Here is a 16,746-nt window from a genome sequence, read left to right as displayed (position 1 = left end):
TTTCACTTGTGTTATGTCAACGACTTGTGTACTACACCATGCAGTGGTACGCTGGGTCATCACAACCGCCTCCAGTGCATAGCAGCAGTGCCTCCTCTGTCCTCTCTCTCGCCTCCACGGCCGACCAAGAGGAGCAGTAGGGGCGCTCTGCCGCTGCACCAGAAGCAGCGCAGATAAGGCCACCCTTCAGCAGCCGACGAAGATCTGGCGCAGCTGTGCTCCTCCTCGCCTCCATGGCCGGCCAGGAGCTCGATGACGCCGTTGGTCGCAGGCAGGGACGCTTTTCCCCCCTCGCCGCCGAGGCCAGGGAAAAACGCCTCCCGCTGCAGTCGATCTGCAGAAGGTGGTTCGCCGCCACATCTTTATTGAGCTGAGCGGTCGCCGTCCTCTCCACTCCCACCTCCGACCACCGGAGAAACAAAGAGAGAGGGAAGAACCCTAGATCGGACGAGATCCAGGCGGGATGATCTCCTCCACCGCTCGCACTACTGGGCATCAAGCCCCCTACTGGCATAAAGCCACTACTCCTAGCTAGACTATGTACTCCGGCGCCTCCCCTCCACCCATCTCGACCGGCGGCGCCGGCGAGATTGGCTTTGGTTCGGCCCGGTCTCTTAGAAGAGACGCTCAGCTACTGTAGCTGCGCGAGAGAGGGGAGGGGGGGAATGCGCTAGAGGTTGCTCGTGTTGGGTTTTTCTCATGACTTCGCAGGCACGGGACGTTGACAGGAGATTCGCCAACTTGTGAATTATTTGTGCACAACAATGTTCTCAGTGCCCTCAAGTTAAATTGATCCGTGACGCGCGCGTGCGCGCGTGCGCGCGTGCGTGCATGATTCCAGTACTGCGATGTTGCCAATGTCGCGTACGTCACGGGTGTTTGTCTATGTGGTGTACACGGCACACTTGTAGATTATTTTCGTGTGAATGCCTATTCGGTCCATGGTACATACAGATCGCTTCACCTCCACCCTGTAACTGCCTGTATGTATCTGTTTGCAAGCTTACCCTGTGACGCTGAAGTCGAACGAACAGGACGACGGTGCCATTTCCTAGATGGATCTATACGTCGTCGCCGCCCGTGCAGGTCCTAAGAGCATCTCCAACAGGCGCGCTATATAGGCCGCGCGGCATAAAAACGTCCGATATAGCGCGCGCGGGACAGAATCAGGCGCTCCAGCAGGCGCGGTAAACGGCGCGGTGCTGTAAAATTTTTAGGGCGCGCGGCGTTTTGCACAATCCGGAGCGGCATATCCGGCGCGTCGGCTACGGCGCGCGGCATCGCTCGTCCAACCGCGAAAAATCCCCGCGCTGAAACTTCCTCCCCCGCGTCGCTGCCCCGAGCCCAATCCGTCGTCTCCGCGCGCCGCCGGCGATCCCGACGATGGACGACCCCTCCGGCAACCCGCCGACCCCTCCCTACTACGTCACACCCTCCGCCGCCGCCGCCACTTCCGCCGCGCCGGCGCCAAACCCTAGCGGCGGCGCCGACGCCGGGAACCCAACGGCCGCTGCGCGGGCGCTGTTCGTCCCGCCGCGCGGGGGCACTACACGCGGGCGGCTGCCGCGGCGCGGATGGCCGCGCGAGGCACCGGCAACGCGCGGCCCGCGCCGAGGAGGGGGAAGGCGCCGTCAACGAAACGGCCTCACGTCGGCCCCGCCGCCGTCGCGCCACCACGAGCGAAGGCGCCCGTCCCCCGCCGACAGCCTCCTCCTCCGGCGCCGAACCAGGCGCCTTCTCCTCCTCCTCCTCCGCCGACCCAGCCGACGCCTCCGTCCGGCAACCCAAGATGACGAGGACGAAGAAGAAGGTGTTGACTTGGAAAATGCGGAAGTGTGATATGCATTTGTGATATGCATTGTTTCACTTTGTCCATTTGAACCATATGTCGTGTGTCATTGTTGAACTACGTCATTTTGTGTGTCCTTGTTGAACTATGTGATGTTGTTGCACTTTGTGTCATTTATTTCATGAATTGTGTCATTTCTTTCATGAATTGTGAATGCAAAATAGACTAGAAATCTGTTTTCCGCGCCCGCGCGCTCGTATTTTGCGGCGCCTGGCGGAGGACCATTTTTCCTGCGCGCGCACGCGCTGTATTTTGCCGCGCCCGGCGGAGGAAAAAACGGCACAGCGCGCCATATCTGTTTACCGCGCGCGGATTCTTGGTTTTAGCGCGCCGCGATATAGCGCGCCTGTTGGAGATGCTCTAACTAAAGTTAGCACTTACTTCGTTCTAAATTATTTAGGTAACTAATTTGAAACAGAGGGAGTACTATACTACACTCACTTTTTTCAAAATTAACTAGCCACAATGGGAGTATCATAAGTACTATCATGCATGCCATGTAGGCAAAAATCTTATGTGGCACATCAATTAATGAGGAGAGATGTGAGAGTAGTATCATAGGTAGATACGGTATCATAGCACGTAAAACTAGAAATTTTAGTGGCAAACACATCGTGTACACATATTTGCATTGAGATTCTACAAAACATTAAATATGATGGAACTATGATACTAATTTATGATACTATGCATTGTAGATGTTGTATCATAAACTAGTATCATATGTATGATACTAGTCTATGATACTTCCCATTGTGACTAGTCTTTAGGTGTCCAAGTTCTAGTCAGATTTGATGTTGATTGTCTCATTTCAGAAAAAGTTGGAACGACTAATTTAAAACCGAGGAAGTAATAATCATACATGGTTTTAGCCTAATCTAGTAAGCAACTGATTCTCGAGTTAGCATCTGATTAGCAATTAACATATTCAGCACTACCTTATGTACTCTCTCTCTCTGTCTCTGTCTTATATAAAAAAATAAGTGGGCGAGCATCCGTGCACGCAGGGCATTAGTTCCCAGAGTGGTAGGAACGTATAGGTGGTCTGATGTTTGAAGTTGTTGCCTCAACTAACAATATCTAAAGGTTTTGACTTTGTGTAGAATTATCTTCTTTTCAGCTAAACAACTTGCGTACCGTTGTATATGACCGCTAGATAGTGGGGGGCGTGGGGTAGTGCATGATAAGAAAGTTAAGCTATTGAAAGGACGTACTCATGTACGTGCATCGTGCGGCACAATTCTGAGATAAAGACTGATGCATGCATGGTAGTAGGAATGTGCACTAACTAGCCGCAAATGCACGATAACTTTAGGCAGTGCATTGTCTGAGAGCCGCCAATCTGCAAAAGGCAGCTCGCCGCTAAGTTAGTGCACAATCCAAATCGCCAAGTAGCAGGAAGCCGACGTTTAAGATCTTTTTAGAAAACGAAATCTGTGTACTGTTATTGTCTCTGCACCGGCAATGTATACGATTGAACCCAATTGGCTACTTTATAGACACGTTATACTTCGGTTGGAGGATACGGTGAAAGCATTTATTTTCCAACATGAGTGACTGCATAATCACAGGATTGCGGCTCCTTCCGCCTAGCTAACTTTTGGGCTTTTAATGTTCGTTTTATGTAATGCACTTTTTGAGAACTCTGGGTTTAGACGGCTGTGTGCATCGTAGCTATGCATAGACCGGGTGAATGCTTAAACTTTTTAAATAATGAAGCACCCTTTATCAAAAAATAGACTTGTTATACTTTATTACACTTTACCGATGTATACATTGCTTGTATGTAGCGAATTTGCACACCCTGATCTTTTTTGCATGTCTTTAGTCTGCATTTAGGTTGGCTTTTGTTGTGGTTTTTCTTGCTTATATGCAATAAGCCGAACCAAACAGCAAACCTACCACACCCATAAGTAGAAAACCAATATACATTTATCCTCAAATCCATAGTTGAGATACCAAAAAAAAAACCATAGTTGAGATACCTAATTGCCAAATGGATTCAAGGAATTCTCACATCACATAGCCCACAGTAGCTTTTCCACAAATTCATAGGGCACAACTTCTTTCGAATAAGGCACTACCCAACCATACATGCCTATATATAATTAATTATATCCTCTAACTTACAAACCTGGTTGATTTTTCACCGCGGAATTCATTCAAATTCTCGTATTCACCGCGGTAGAGGATGCAGTCGTTGATGCATGCATGTATCTTCAGAACCTCTAAACCTAGAGGGCAGACAACATTCTTTGCTTCGTACGTAGTGGCGGGCAACTCGTTATTCTTTGGAAACATATTCTTCAACATTTTCAGCAAGTTTTCAAATGCCGAGTCAGCTACACCTGCACTGTGCCTTCCATCTCAGCAAATCCGAGTGTGCAGCCCAGCTTTTTCAGACCATCATCGCATCCGGGGTACAGCGCCTTCCTGTGATCCTCTAACATGCGATCCAAATTCTCCCTCTCTTTTTCAGTTTCGCAGCGTCTCCGTGCATCGGCAATGGTCCGACCAAGATCATCAACGGGATCATCACGTGCCTCTTCTTCACCTTCCCCTTCACCTTCCCCTTCACCTTCAACATCCTCCATGAAAGTATCACCGAAATGAGCAAGATAGCTTTCATCGATGAAATCATCCCCTTCTTCATCTTCTTCCATTATAACCCCTCTTTCTCCATGCTTGGTCCAACAATTATAGCTTGGCATGAAACCGTGCCGAAGCAGGTGCATGTGAACATCTCTTGAGGAAGAGTAACCATTCCGATTCTTACATTTAACACATGGACAGATAACAAAACCCCTGCTTGTTCGCATTGGCCACTACGAGGAAATCTTTCAAACCCGCACTGAACTCGCCGGAGAGTCGGTTACCGTACATCCATTGTCGATTCATCTGCATTATTATAATATAAAATATATAATTAACCAGATACAGAATATAGTGGGATCACCTGTGAACTTGTATAAGAGGGAATGCAAACCAATATGTTCAGCTTTCCATATGTGAGCGTCATGCCAAGTCAGAGAAACAAGTCAATAATGCAGCTTTTGAAGAACAAGATGGCACGCAAAATTATTATCTAGTAGTATGACAAGTTTATTTGTACTACGGGCTAGATAGCGAGTGATAGCATGCCAAACTAAGTCCTTACTTTGTTAGCTTACAATGAACTAGATACAAAACAATGGCATCACCTGTAGTACAGGGAATGCAAGCCAACATGTTCATGGAGTAAAAAATTGGCACAAACAACATAGTAGCAGGCCATAATTTTTGTAACAACGACTGAGCAAGATAAAGTTATGATGGCTAGATCTACAGAGCAGGGAATGTAAACCAAATATAGAAGTTACGATGCCAAAAGCTATAGACCAGGGAATGCGAACCAACATGTGCAATTACTTAAAATTGGCCATGAACTAAATAATAGCAGGATGTTACTATAATACCTATAATTTTTGTAACAACGACTGCGCAAGATAGAAGTTATGATGGCTACATCTACGGAGCAGGGAATGCAAACCAAAATGTTCAATCGCTTAAAGTTAGCAATGAAGTAGAAAATAGCAACGTGTTACGGTCATAGCTAGGAATGAACTAAAAGAGCTTCGAGACAAACAAGCATCCGAACCCAGAACATGGCGCTAAAACAAGGGACTTACATTAGGAGAAGCACTCTGTGGGAGTCACAGCAGATCTTCCTGGGTTGATAGATCCGGTGATGAAGTACGCTACATGTGCTACTTGGGATTGGAGAGACGGCCATTACACTTCATGGTTACTCATCTCATCTGCAAAAAAGTAACGGCGCGTCGTTAGCACAAACAGGTTCCCCCAAGATTAAACAAGAACTTGCAGGCAAGCAATAGAAAAGCGACAGTAGAAGAGTTTAGATCATGCACGGCGCCGGTGAAGCAGATCCGGTTCATGCACAGCGGTGTCGGTGAGCAAGATACGATGCGGTGGACGACTGATCCGGCGAAGCGGCTCCTGTGGGGTGGACGATACCGCAGCTGAAGCGACTGCGGTAGACTGCTGGATGAGCATATGGTTTCGAGGTACGGCGGGGATGATCCGGTCCGGTTGATGACGGCGTCGATGAAGCGGCTCCGGCAGGCAGCCGGATGACGAGGATCGCGAGGGCTCGGGTAGGCCATGGAAGTCCGGCGGGGATGTTCCGGTGCGGTGGTCTTGGAGGTGGGAGAGAGGGACTTGGGAAGTTCCGGTGGGTGGTCTGAGGGAAATGAATTTTTTTTGGGAGGGTTTCCGGGCTAGGGAGGTGGTGATTCAAAAAATGACGGGCAGACCCCCCTACCAACCGACTTTGCTGCCATCTCCACAGGGGTAGAATGGGAATTTGGAAGCGTGTGAAATTTTTGTATTTTGTGGGCGGGAAGTTTTGCCGCTATGAGATTTTGAATTTGGCCACCGTCCAAGTATAATGATAAAAAAATGTGAGACCGTACTAGTACCTCTGTTCAAGGCCGAGTGCAAAATCAAATCATCATCACGTTGAAAATTTGTTACCAACTTACCATGATCATGATATACCTCTGAAAATGGGCGCATCCACTAAAACTTGCAAAGTATAATGATACAAATTTGTGAGACCGTACTAGTACTTATGTTCAAGGTCGAGTGCAACATCAAATCATCATTACATTGAAAATTGTGTTACCATGATCATGATATTTCTCCGAATTTGGCGCATCCGCTAAATCTCGCAAAGGATAATGATAAAAAAAAATGTGAGATTGTACTAGTTCTTATGTTCAAGGCCGAGTACAAGATCAAATCATCATCACGTTGAAATTTGTTACAATGATCATGACATATCTCTAAAATTGGTGCATCCGCTAAATCTTGCACGTGGCGCATCTCGGTGCGGAGCAACAGGTCGGTGCTATCAAGGTTGAGGCGTCGGTAGCGTCATCGGGCTCTCCTCTCTTGATAGATCTTCTACATGGCGCGGCGCACCACCCGCCGATAAGCAGTCACATGTGAGACCGAGGTGGAGACGTCCCCGGCATCCTCGAGGCGCGGTCGCCCTTCTACGAGCCAGCGTCGACTCAAGGTATGAATCCATGTGGTGCCTTAGATTTATTTTTCTTCTCTTATGATTATTTTGAGCCGAACATGCGTGCTCTTTCTCTGAATATATTGCTTGAAAAGCTTACCAAGTTACTTAAATTCACTTCGTTCTTAATCTTGCGAGCTAATATTGTTATTTTTAATGAACGGTCGTGCGCGCAAGCAGAATTATTTGTGGGTGTGTTGAGCTGTTAGGCATAAGTCGAAATCCTCATCTAAACGAGGCCTCAGCTTAACACATAAAAAAGGTGTTCAATCTCGCCCACAATACCCTCTTCTTTCCTCTCCCTTTATTGGAACTTGTTTTGCAGACAAGAAAGTGGCACGTGTAATGTGAGTAAAACCCTCTTAGCCAAAATCATCTACGAGCAAGATTTTCTATATTGTAGATGCCCCAATTGACTCTCATCCCCAAAGTAGTTTTTTTATGTCAGTATAGACTTCTTTACTAGATGTATACTATAGTACATGGCATGCATTTGCCTAATGAGCAGCATTGTATTGCTATTCTAGCCAACCTGATCGATATGTCAAGCTTCATGCACGAGATGCCATGTTTAATTTACTCCTCGCTCTGATCCATATTTCTTGATGTGAAATGAATGTGAATCGGAGGGAGTACTTTTCTTAGATAGTACTATACATTTCAAAAAAACTACTACATCACAAATGCATCAAAAGAGTACTACATCACAAGACCACCACGGTTGTACTAGTAGAGTTTAATGCTGAACTTCCAAAGGGATTAAGATTACACATATGAACTTTAAACATGACCGGGAGCATGAGGGCCAGCAGCGGGGCGTTGACGTGGAGCAAGCTAGGCAAGACGTAATTCCGGAGGAAGAGGCCATAGGACGCGTGCTTGGCACGGTTGGAGGGCGGTGTTTCCCCCTATGTACTTAGGCCTACACCCATCGCATGTTGGATCAGGCTGTGGATGTCCTTCTAGAGAAATTTGCCACATAATGGGCAAAATAGCTCCCCGCGCATGCAGAAACGAATTTCATCACCCTTCAGCCGCTTGAGAACATAGCGGCTTTTCCGGTCCCTGCGCACCTAGCTTGTTGTTGTCCATGTCATCAGAATACTCCTATGAATTATCAAGTACTACATAATCAGGTTTTTTATGACAGATCGAATAAATACTCCACTAACATAATCAAACCTTAGAAACCCTAAAATTAAATGTGTAGAACAAGTAAATGGCAGAACAAATCGTAATAAATCATGAGAAACCCTATGAACAACCATGAACATAAGCCACAACAATTGCAAGTCCACTAAGTATGAACACATAAATTGATTATGTGACTACATGGCAGATTAGTCGAAATTAAACTAGAATCCGATCTTACGAATCGTAGAATCAATTACATCTACAAGAACAAGGTAGGATATCAAATCAATCAAGAACCAGGCTCGTGCAAACCATGTGAACAGCAATATGACACAAAGAGGGTTGGGACAGTTTCGGTAAAAGAGAAGTACCTCCTCGTCATCACCCTCAACATCCTCCTGGAACTGAACGTTTGGGCCGAAATCGTCGAAGGGGTCGATGAAGAAGGGGATGCCTTGGGCATCCCCAAGCTTAGACGCTTGAGTCTTCTTGATATATGCAGGGGTGAACCACCGGGTGCATCCCCAAGCTTAGAGCTTTCACTCTTCTTGATCGTAGTATATCATCCTCCTCTCTTGACCCTTGAAAACTTCCTCCACACCAAACTCGAAACAACTCATTAGAGGGTTAGTGGACAATAAAAATTAACATGTTCAGAGGTGACACAATCATTCTTAACACTTCTGGACATTGCATAAAGCTACTGGACATTAATGGATCAAAGAAATTCATCCAACATAGCAAAAGAGGCAATGCGAAATAAAAGGCAGAATCTGTCAAAACAGAACAGTCCGTAAAGATGGATTTTATTAGGCCACCAGACTTGCTCAAACGAAAATGCTCAAATTGAATGAAAGTTGCGTACATATCTGAGGATCATGCACGTAAATTGGCATAATTTTCTGAGCTTCCTGCAGGGCAGTGGGCTCAGATTCGTGACAGCAAAGAAATCTGGAACTGCGCAGTAATCCAAATCTAGTACTTACTTTTCTATCAACGGCTTAACTTGGCACAACAAAACTCAAAACTAAGATAAGGAGAGGTTGCTACAGTAGTAAACAACTTCCAAGACACAAATATAAAACAAAATACTGTAGCAAAATAACACATGGGTTATCTCCCAAGAAGTTCTTTTCTTTATAGCCATTAAGATGGGCTCGGCGGTTTTAATGATGCACTCGCAAGAAATAGTATTTGAAGCAAAAGAGAGCATCAAGAGGCAAATACAAAACACATTTAAGTCTAACATGCTTCCTATGCATGGGAATCTTGTAAATAAACAAGTTCATGAAGAGCAAAGTAACAAGCATAGGAAGATAAAAGAAGTGTAGCATCAAAAATTTCAGCACATAGAGAGGTGTTTTAGTAACATGAAAATTTCTACAACCATATTTTCCTCTCTCATAATAACTTTCAGTAGCATCATGAGCAAACTCAACAATATAACTATCACATAAAGCATTCTTATCATGAGTCTCATGCATAAAATTATTACTCTCCACATAAGCATAATCAGTTTTATTAGTTGTAGTGGGAGCAAATTCAACAAAGTAGCTATCATTATTATTCTCATCAAGTGTAGGAGGCATAGTATAATCAAAGAAAATTTTCTCCTCAATGCTTGGGGGACTAAAAATATCATGAAAACCAGCTTCCCCAAGCTTAGAACTTTCTATATCATTATCAACAATGGTGTTCGAAGCGTTCATACTAATATTACTACCAGCATGCAAATAAGGTTCCATAGGTTTTTTAATTTTCGCACCAAACAATCCATGTTTTAATTCAGGAAATAGAATAAGAAGCTCATTGTTGTCCATTATGCCAAACTAGTGTAAACAAGAAACAACAAGATGCAATTGCAGGATCTAAAGGAAATAGCTTTGAGCACACACACGACGGCGCCAGAAAAATACTTTACCTGGGACCGGTGTATGAGAGCCTTTTACCTTTCCTCCCCGGCAACGGCGCCAGAAAAGTGCTTGATGTCTACGTTCCCCCTCCTTTCCTGTAGACAGTGTTGGGCCTCCAAGAGCAGAGGTTTGTAGAACAGCAGCAAGTTTCCCTTAAGTGGATACCCAAGGTTTATCGAACTCGGGGAGGAAGAGGTCAAAGATATCCCTCTCATGCAACCCTGCAACCACAAAGCAAGAAGTCTCTTGTGTCCCCAACACACCTAATAGGTGCACTAGTTCGGCGAAGAGATAGTGAAATACAGGTGGTATAAATAAGTATGAGCAAGTAGCAACGATGCCGAGAAAAGTGCTTGGCGTGTAGTTGATGGTGGTGGTATTGCGAGCGAGTAGTAACGCAGTAAAACGAGTAAACGAGCAGTAGTAACTCAGCGAGTAGTAACGCAGCGAGTAGTAAACAAGCGGTAGTAAACAAGCAGTAGTAACTCAGCGGTATTTAGGAACAAGGCCTAGGGATTACACTTTCACTAGTGGACACTCTCAACATTGATCACATAACGAACGGATAAATGCATACTCTACACTTTTGTTGGATGATGAACACATTGCGTAGGATTACACGAACCCTCAATGCCGGAGTTAACAAGCTCCACAATAATGCTCATGTTTAAGTAACCTTTAGTGTAAGATAGATCAACGCTACTAAACCAAGTACTAGCATAGCATGCACACTGTCACCTTCATGCATATGTAGGAGGAATAGATCACATCAATATTATCATAGCAATAGTTAACTCCATAATCTACAAGAGATCATGATCATAGCATAAACCAAGTACTAACACGGTGCACGCACCGTCACCTTTACACACGTGCGGGAGGAATAAACTACTTTAATAACACATCACTAGAGTAGCACATAGATAAATTGTGATACAACATGCTGCAATCATAAAGAGATATAAATAAGCACCTCACTATGCCATTCAATGAGTAAGTATTCTGTGAAATCTAGCCTAAGAGACCCACACGGTGCACACACTTGTCACCTTTACACACGTGGGACGAGGAGTCTCCGGAGATCACATAAGTAAAACTCACTTGACTAGCATAATGACATCTAGATTACAAGCATCATCATATGAATCTCAATCATGTAAGGCAGCTCATGAGATTATTGTATTGAACTACATAGGAGAGAGATGAACCACATAGCTACCGGTACAGCCCCGAGCCTCGATGGAGAACTACTCCCTCCTCATGGGAGCAGCAGCGGTGATGAAGATGGCGGTGGAGATGGCAGCGGTGTCGATGGAGAAGCCTTCCGGGGGCACTTCCCCGCTCCGGCAGGTGCCGGAACGGAGATCCTGTCCCCCGGATCTTGGCTTCGCGATGGCGGCGGCTACGGCAGGTTTACGTGGGTTTCGTCAATTGGTATCGGGTTTTCTGATCCAGGGGCTCTTTATAGGCGAAGAGGCGGCGCAGGAGGGCTGACGGGGGGCCACACCATAGGGCGGCGCGGCCCCTCTCCGGCCGCGCCGGCCCTAGGGTTTGGTGGCCCCGTGGCCCCCTCCGGTCCTTCCGCGGTGTTCTGGATGCTTCCGATGAAAATAGGAACTTTGGCGTTGATTTCGTCCGATTCGAGAATATTTCGTTACTAGGATTTCTGAAACCAAAAACAGCGAGAAAACAGAGCCGGCACTTCGGCATCTTGTTAATAGGTTAGTTCCAGAAAATGCACGAATATGACAGAAAGTGTGCATATAACATGTAGATAACATCAATAATGTGGCATGGAACACAAGAAATTATCGATACGTTGGAGACGTATCAGCATCCCCAAGCTTAGTTCTGCTCTTCCCGAGCAGGTAAAACGATAACAAAGATAATTTCTAGAGTGACATGCCATCATAAACTTGATCATACTATTTGTAAAGCATATGTAGAGAATGCAGCGATCAAAACAATGTGTATGACATGAGTAAACAAGTGAATCATAAAGCAAAGACTTTTCATGAATAGCACTTCAAGACAAGCATCAATAAGTCTTGCATAAGAGTTAACTCATAAAGCAATAATTCAAAGTAAAGGTATTGAAGCAACACAAAAGAAGATTAAGTTTCAGCAGTTGCTTTCAACTTGTAACATGTATATCTCATGGATATTGTCAACATAGAGTAATATAATAAGTGCAATAAGCAAGTATGTAAGAATCAATGCACAGTTCACACAAGTGTTTGCTTCTTGAGGTGGAGAGAAATAGGTGAACTGACTCAACATTGAAAGTAAAAGAATGGTCCTCATAGAGGAAAAGCATCGATTGCTATATTTGTGCTAGAGCTTTGATTTTGAAAACATGAAACAATTTTGTCAACGGTAGTAATAAAGCATATGCATCATGTAAATTATATCTTATAAGTTGCAAGCCTCATGCATAGTGTACTAATAGTGCCCGCACCTTGTCCTAATTAGCTTGGACTACCTGGATTATCACCGCAATACATATGCTTTAACCAAGTATCACAAAGGGGTACCTCTATGCCGCCTGTACAAAGGTCTAAGGAGAAAGCTCGCATTTGGATTTCTCGCTTTTGATTATTCTCAACTTAGACATTCATACCGGGACAACATAGACAACAGATAATGGACTCCTCTTTTAATGCTTTAAGCATTCAACAACAATTAATTCTTTTCTCATTAGAGATTTGAGGATGTTTGTCCAAAACTGAAACTTCCACCATGGAACATGGCTTTAGTTAGCGGCCCAATGTTCTTCTCTCACAATATGCATGCTCAAACCATTCAACTCAGTGTAGATCGCCCTTACTTCGGACAAGACGAACATGCATAGCAACTCACATGAAATTCAACAATGAGTTGATGGCGTTCCCCAGTAAACATGGTTATCGCACAACAAGCAACTTAATAAGAGATAAAGTGCATAATTACATATTCAATACTACAATAGTTTTTAAGCTATTTGTCCCATGAGCTATATATTGCAAAGGTGAATGATGGAATTTTAAAGGTAGCACTCAAGCAATTTACTTTGGAATGGCTGGAAAATACCATGTAGTAGGTAGGTATGGTGGACACAAATGGCATAGTGGTTGGCTCAAGTATTTTGGATGCATGAGAAGTATTCCCTCTCGATACAAGGTTTAGGCTAGCAAGGTTGTTTGAGGCAAACACAAGGATGAACTAGTACAGCAAAACTCACATAAAAGACATATTGAAAGCATTATAATACTCTATACCGTCTTCCTTGTTGTTCAAACTCAATACTAGAAATTATCTAGACCTTAGAGAGACCAATTATGCAAACCAAATTTTAGCATGCTCTATGTATTTCTTCACTAATGGGTGCAAAGTATATGATGCAAGAGCTTAAACATGAGCACAACAATTGCCAAGTATCACATTACCCAAGACATTATAGCAATTACTACATGTATCATTTTCCAATTCCAACCATATAACAATTTAACGAAGAGGAAACTTCGCCATGAATATTATGAGCTAAGAACACATGTGTTCATACGAACCAGCGGAGCGTGTCTCTCTCCCACACAAGCATGATGTAATCCAATTTATTCAAACACAAACAAAAATAAAAGCACACAGACGCTCCAAGTAAAGTACATAAGATGTGGCCGAATAAAAATATAGTTTCAGGGGAGGAACCTGATAATGTTGTCGATGAAGAAGGGGATGCCTTGGGCATCCCCAAGCTTAGACGCTTGAGTCTTCTTGATATATGCAGGGGTGAACCACCGGGTGCATCCCCAAGCTTAGAGCTTTCACTCTTCTTGATCGTAGTATATCATCCTCCTCTCTTGACCCTTGAAAACTTCCTCCACACCAAACTCGAAACAACTCATTAGAGGGTTAGTGGACAATAAAAATTAACATGTTCAGAGGTGACACAATCATTCTTAACACTTCTGGACATTGCATAAAGCTACTGGACATTAATGGATCAAAGAAATTCATCCAACATAGCAAAAGAGGCAATGCGAAATAAAAGGCAGAATCTGTCAAAACAGAACAGTCCGTAAAGATGGATTTTATTAGGCCACCAGACTTGCTCAAACGAAAATGCTCAAATTGAATGAAAGTTGCGTACATATCTGAGGATCATGCACGTAAATTGGCATAATTTTCTGAGCTTCCTGCAGGGCAGTGGGCTCAGATTCGTGACAGCAAAGAAATCTGGAACTGCGCAGTAATCCAAATCTAGTACTTACTTTTCTATCAACGGCTTAACTTGGCACAACAAAACTCAAAACTAAGATAAGGAGAGGTTGCTACAGTAGTAAACAACTTCCAAGACACAAATATAAAACAAAATACTGTAGCAAAATAACACATGGGTTATCTCCCAAGAAGTTCTTTTCTTTATAGCCATTAAGATGGGCTCAGCGGTTTTAATGATGCACTCGCAAGAAATAGTATTTGAAGCAAAAGAGAGCATCAAGAGGCAAATACAAAACACATTTAAGTCTAACATGCTTCCTATGCATGGGAATCTTGTAAATAAACAAGTTCATGAAGAGCAAAGTAACAAGCATAGGAAGATAAAAGAAGTGTAGCATCAAAAATTTCAGCACATAGAGAGGTGTTTTAGTAACATGAAAATTTCTACAACCATATTTTCCTCTCTCATAATAACTTTCAGTAGCATCATGAGCAAACTCAACAATATAACTATCACATAAAGCATTCTTATCATGAGTCTCATGCATAAAATTATTACTCTCCACATAAGCATAATCAGTTTTATTAGTTGTAGTGGGAGCAAATTCAACAAAGTAGCTATCATTATTATTCTCATCAAGTGTAGGAGGCATAGTATAATCAAAGAAAATTTTCTCCTCAATGCTTGGGGGACTAAAAATATCATGAAAACCAGCTTCCCAAGCTTAGAACTTTCTATATCATTATCAACAATGGTGTTCGAAGCGTTCATACTAATATTACTACCAAGATGCAAATAAGGTTCCATAGGTTTTTTAATTTTCGCACCAAACAATCCATGTTTTAATTCAGGAAATAGAATAAGAAGCTCATTGTTGTCCATTATGCCAAACTAGTGTAAACAAGAAACAACAAGATGCAATTGCAGGATCTAAAGGAAATAGCTTTGAGCACACACACGACGGCGCCAGAAAAATACTTTACCTGGGACCGGTGTATGAGAGCCTTTTACCTTTCCTCCCCGGCAACGGCGCCTGTAAAAGTGCTTGATGTCTACGTTCCCCCTCCTTTCCTGTAGACGAGTGTTGGGCCTCCAAGAGCGAGAGGTTTGTAGAACAGCAGCAAGTTTCCCTTAAGTGGATACCCAAGGTTTATCGAACTCGGGGAGGAAGAGGTCAAAGATATCCCTCTCATGCAACCCCGCAACCACAAAGCAAGAAGTCTCTTGTGTCCCCAACACACCTAATAGGTGCACTAGTTCGGCGAAGAGATAGTGAAATACAGGTGGTATAAATAAGTATGAGCAAGTAGCAACGATGCCGGAAAAGTGCTTGGCGTGTAGTTGATGGTGGTGGTATTGCAGCAGTAGTAACGCAAGAAACAAGAAACAAGCGTAGTAACTCAGCAGTAGTAACGCAGCAAGTAGTAAACAAGCAGTAGTAAACAAGCAGTAGTAACTCAGCAGTATTTAGGAACAAGGCCTAGGGATTACACTTTCACTAGTGGACACTCTCAACATTGATCACATAACATGTAACAGTATAAATGCATACTCTACACTTTTGTTGGATGATGAACACATTGCGTAGGATTACACGAACCCTCAATGCCGGAGTTAACAAGCTCCACAATAATGCTCATGTTTAAGTAACCTTTAGTGTAAGATAGATCAACGCTACTAAACCAAGTACTAGCATAGCATGCACACTCGTCACCTTCATGCATATGTAGGAGGAATAGATCACATCAATATTATCATAGCAATAGTTAACTCCATAATCTACAAGAGATCATGATCATAGCATAAACCAAGTACTAACACGGTGCACGCACTGTCACCTTTACACACGTGCAGGAGGAATAAACTACTTTAATAACACATCACTAGAGTAGCACATAGATAAATTGTGATACAACATGCCGCAATCATAAAGAGATATAAATAAGCACCTCACTATGCCATTCAATGAGTAAGTATTCTGTGAAATCTAGCCTAAGAGACCCACACGGTGCACACACTCGTCACCTTTACACACGTGGGACGAGGAGTCTCCTGAGATCACATAAGTAAAACTCACTTGACTAGCATAATGACATCTAGATTACAAGCATCATCATATGAATCTCAATCATGTAAGGCAGCTCATGAGATTATTGTATTGAACTACATAGGAGAGAGATGAACCACATAGCTACCGGTACAGCCCCGAGCCTCGATGGAGAACTACTCCCTCCTCATGGGAGCAGCAGCGGTGATGAAGATGGCGGTGGAGATGGCAGCGGTGTCGATGGAGAAGCCTTCCGGGGCACTTCCCCGCTCCGGCAGGTGCCGGAACAGCAGATCCCGCCCCCAGATCTTGGCTTCGCGATGGCGGCGGCTCTGGCAGGTTTCTGTGGGTTTCGTCAATTGGTATCGGGTTTTCTGATCCAGGGGCTCTTTATAGGCGAAGAGGCGGCGCAGGAGGGCTGACAGGGGGGCCACACCATAGGGCGGCGCGGCCCCCCCTCTGGCCGCGCCAGCCTAGGGTTTGGTGGCCCTGTGGCCCCCTCTCGGTCCTTCCGGGTCGTTT

This window comes from Lolium rigidum, chromosome 3 (genome assembly GCF_022539505.1).
Source record: "Lolium rigidum isolate FL_2022 chromosome 3, APGP_CSIRO_Lrig_0.1, whole genome shotgun sequence".
In the NCBI taxonomy this organism is placed as follows: domain Eukaryota; kingdom Viridiplantae; phylum Streptophyta; class Magnoliopsida; order Poales; family Poaceae; genus Lolium; species Lolium rigidum.
Note: the sequence above shows the minus strand (reverse complement) of the source record.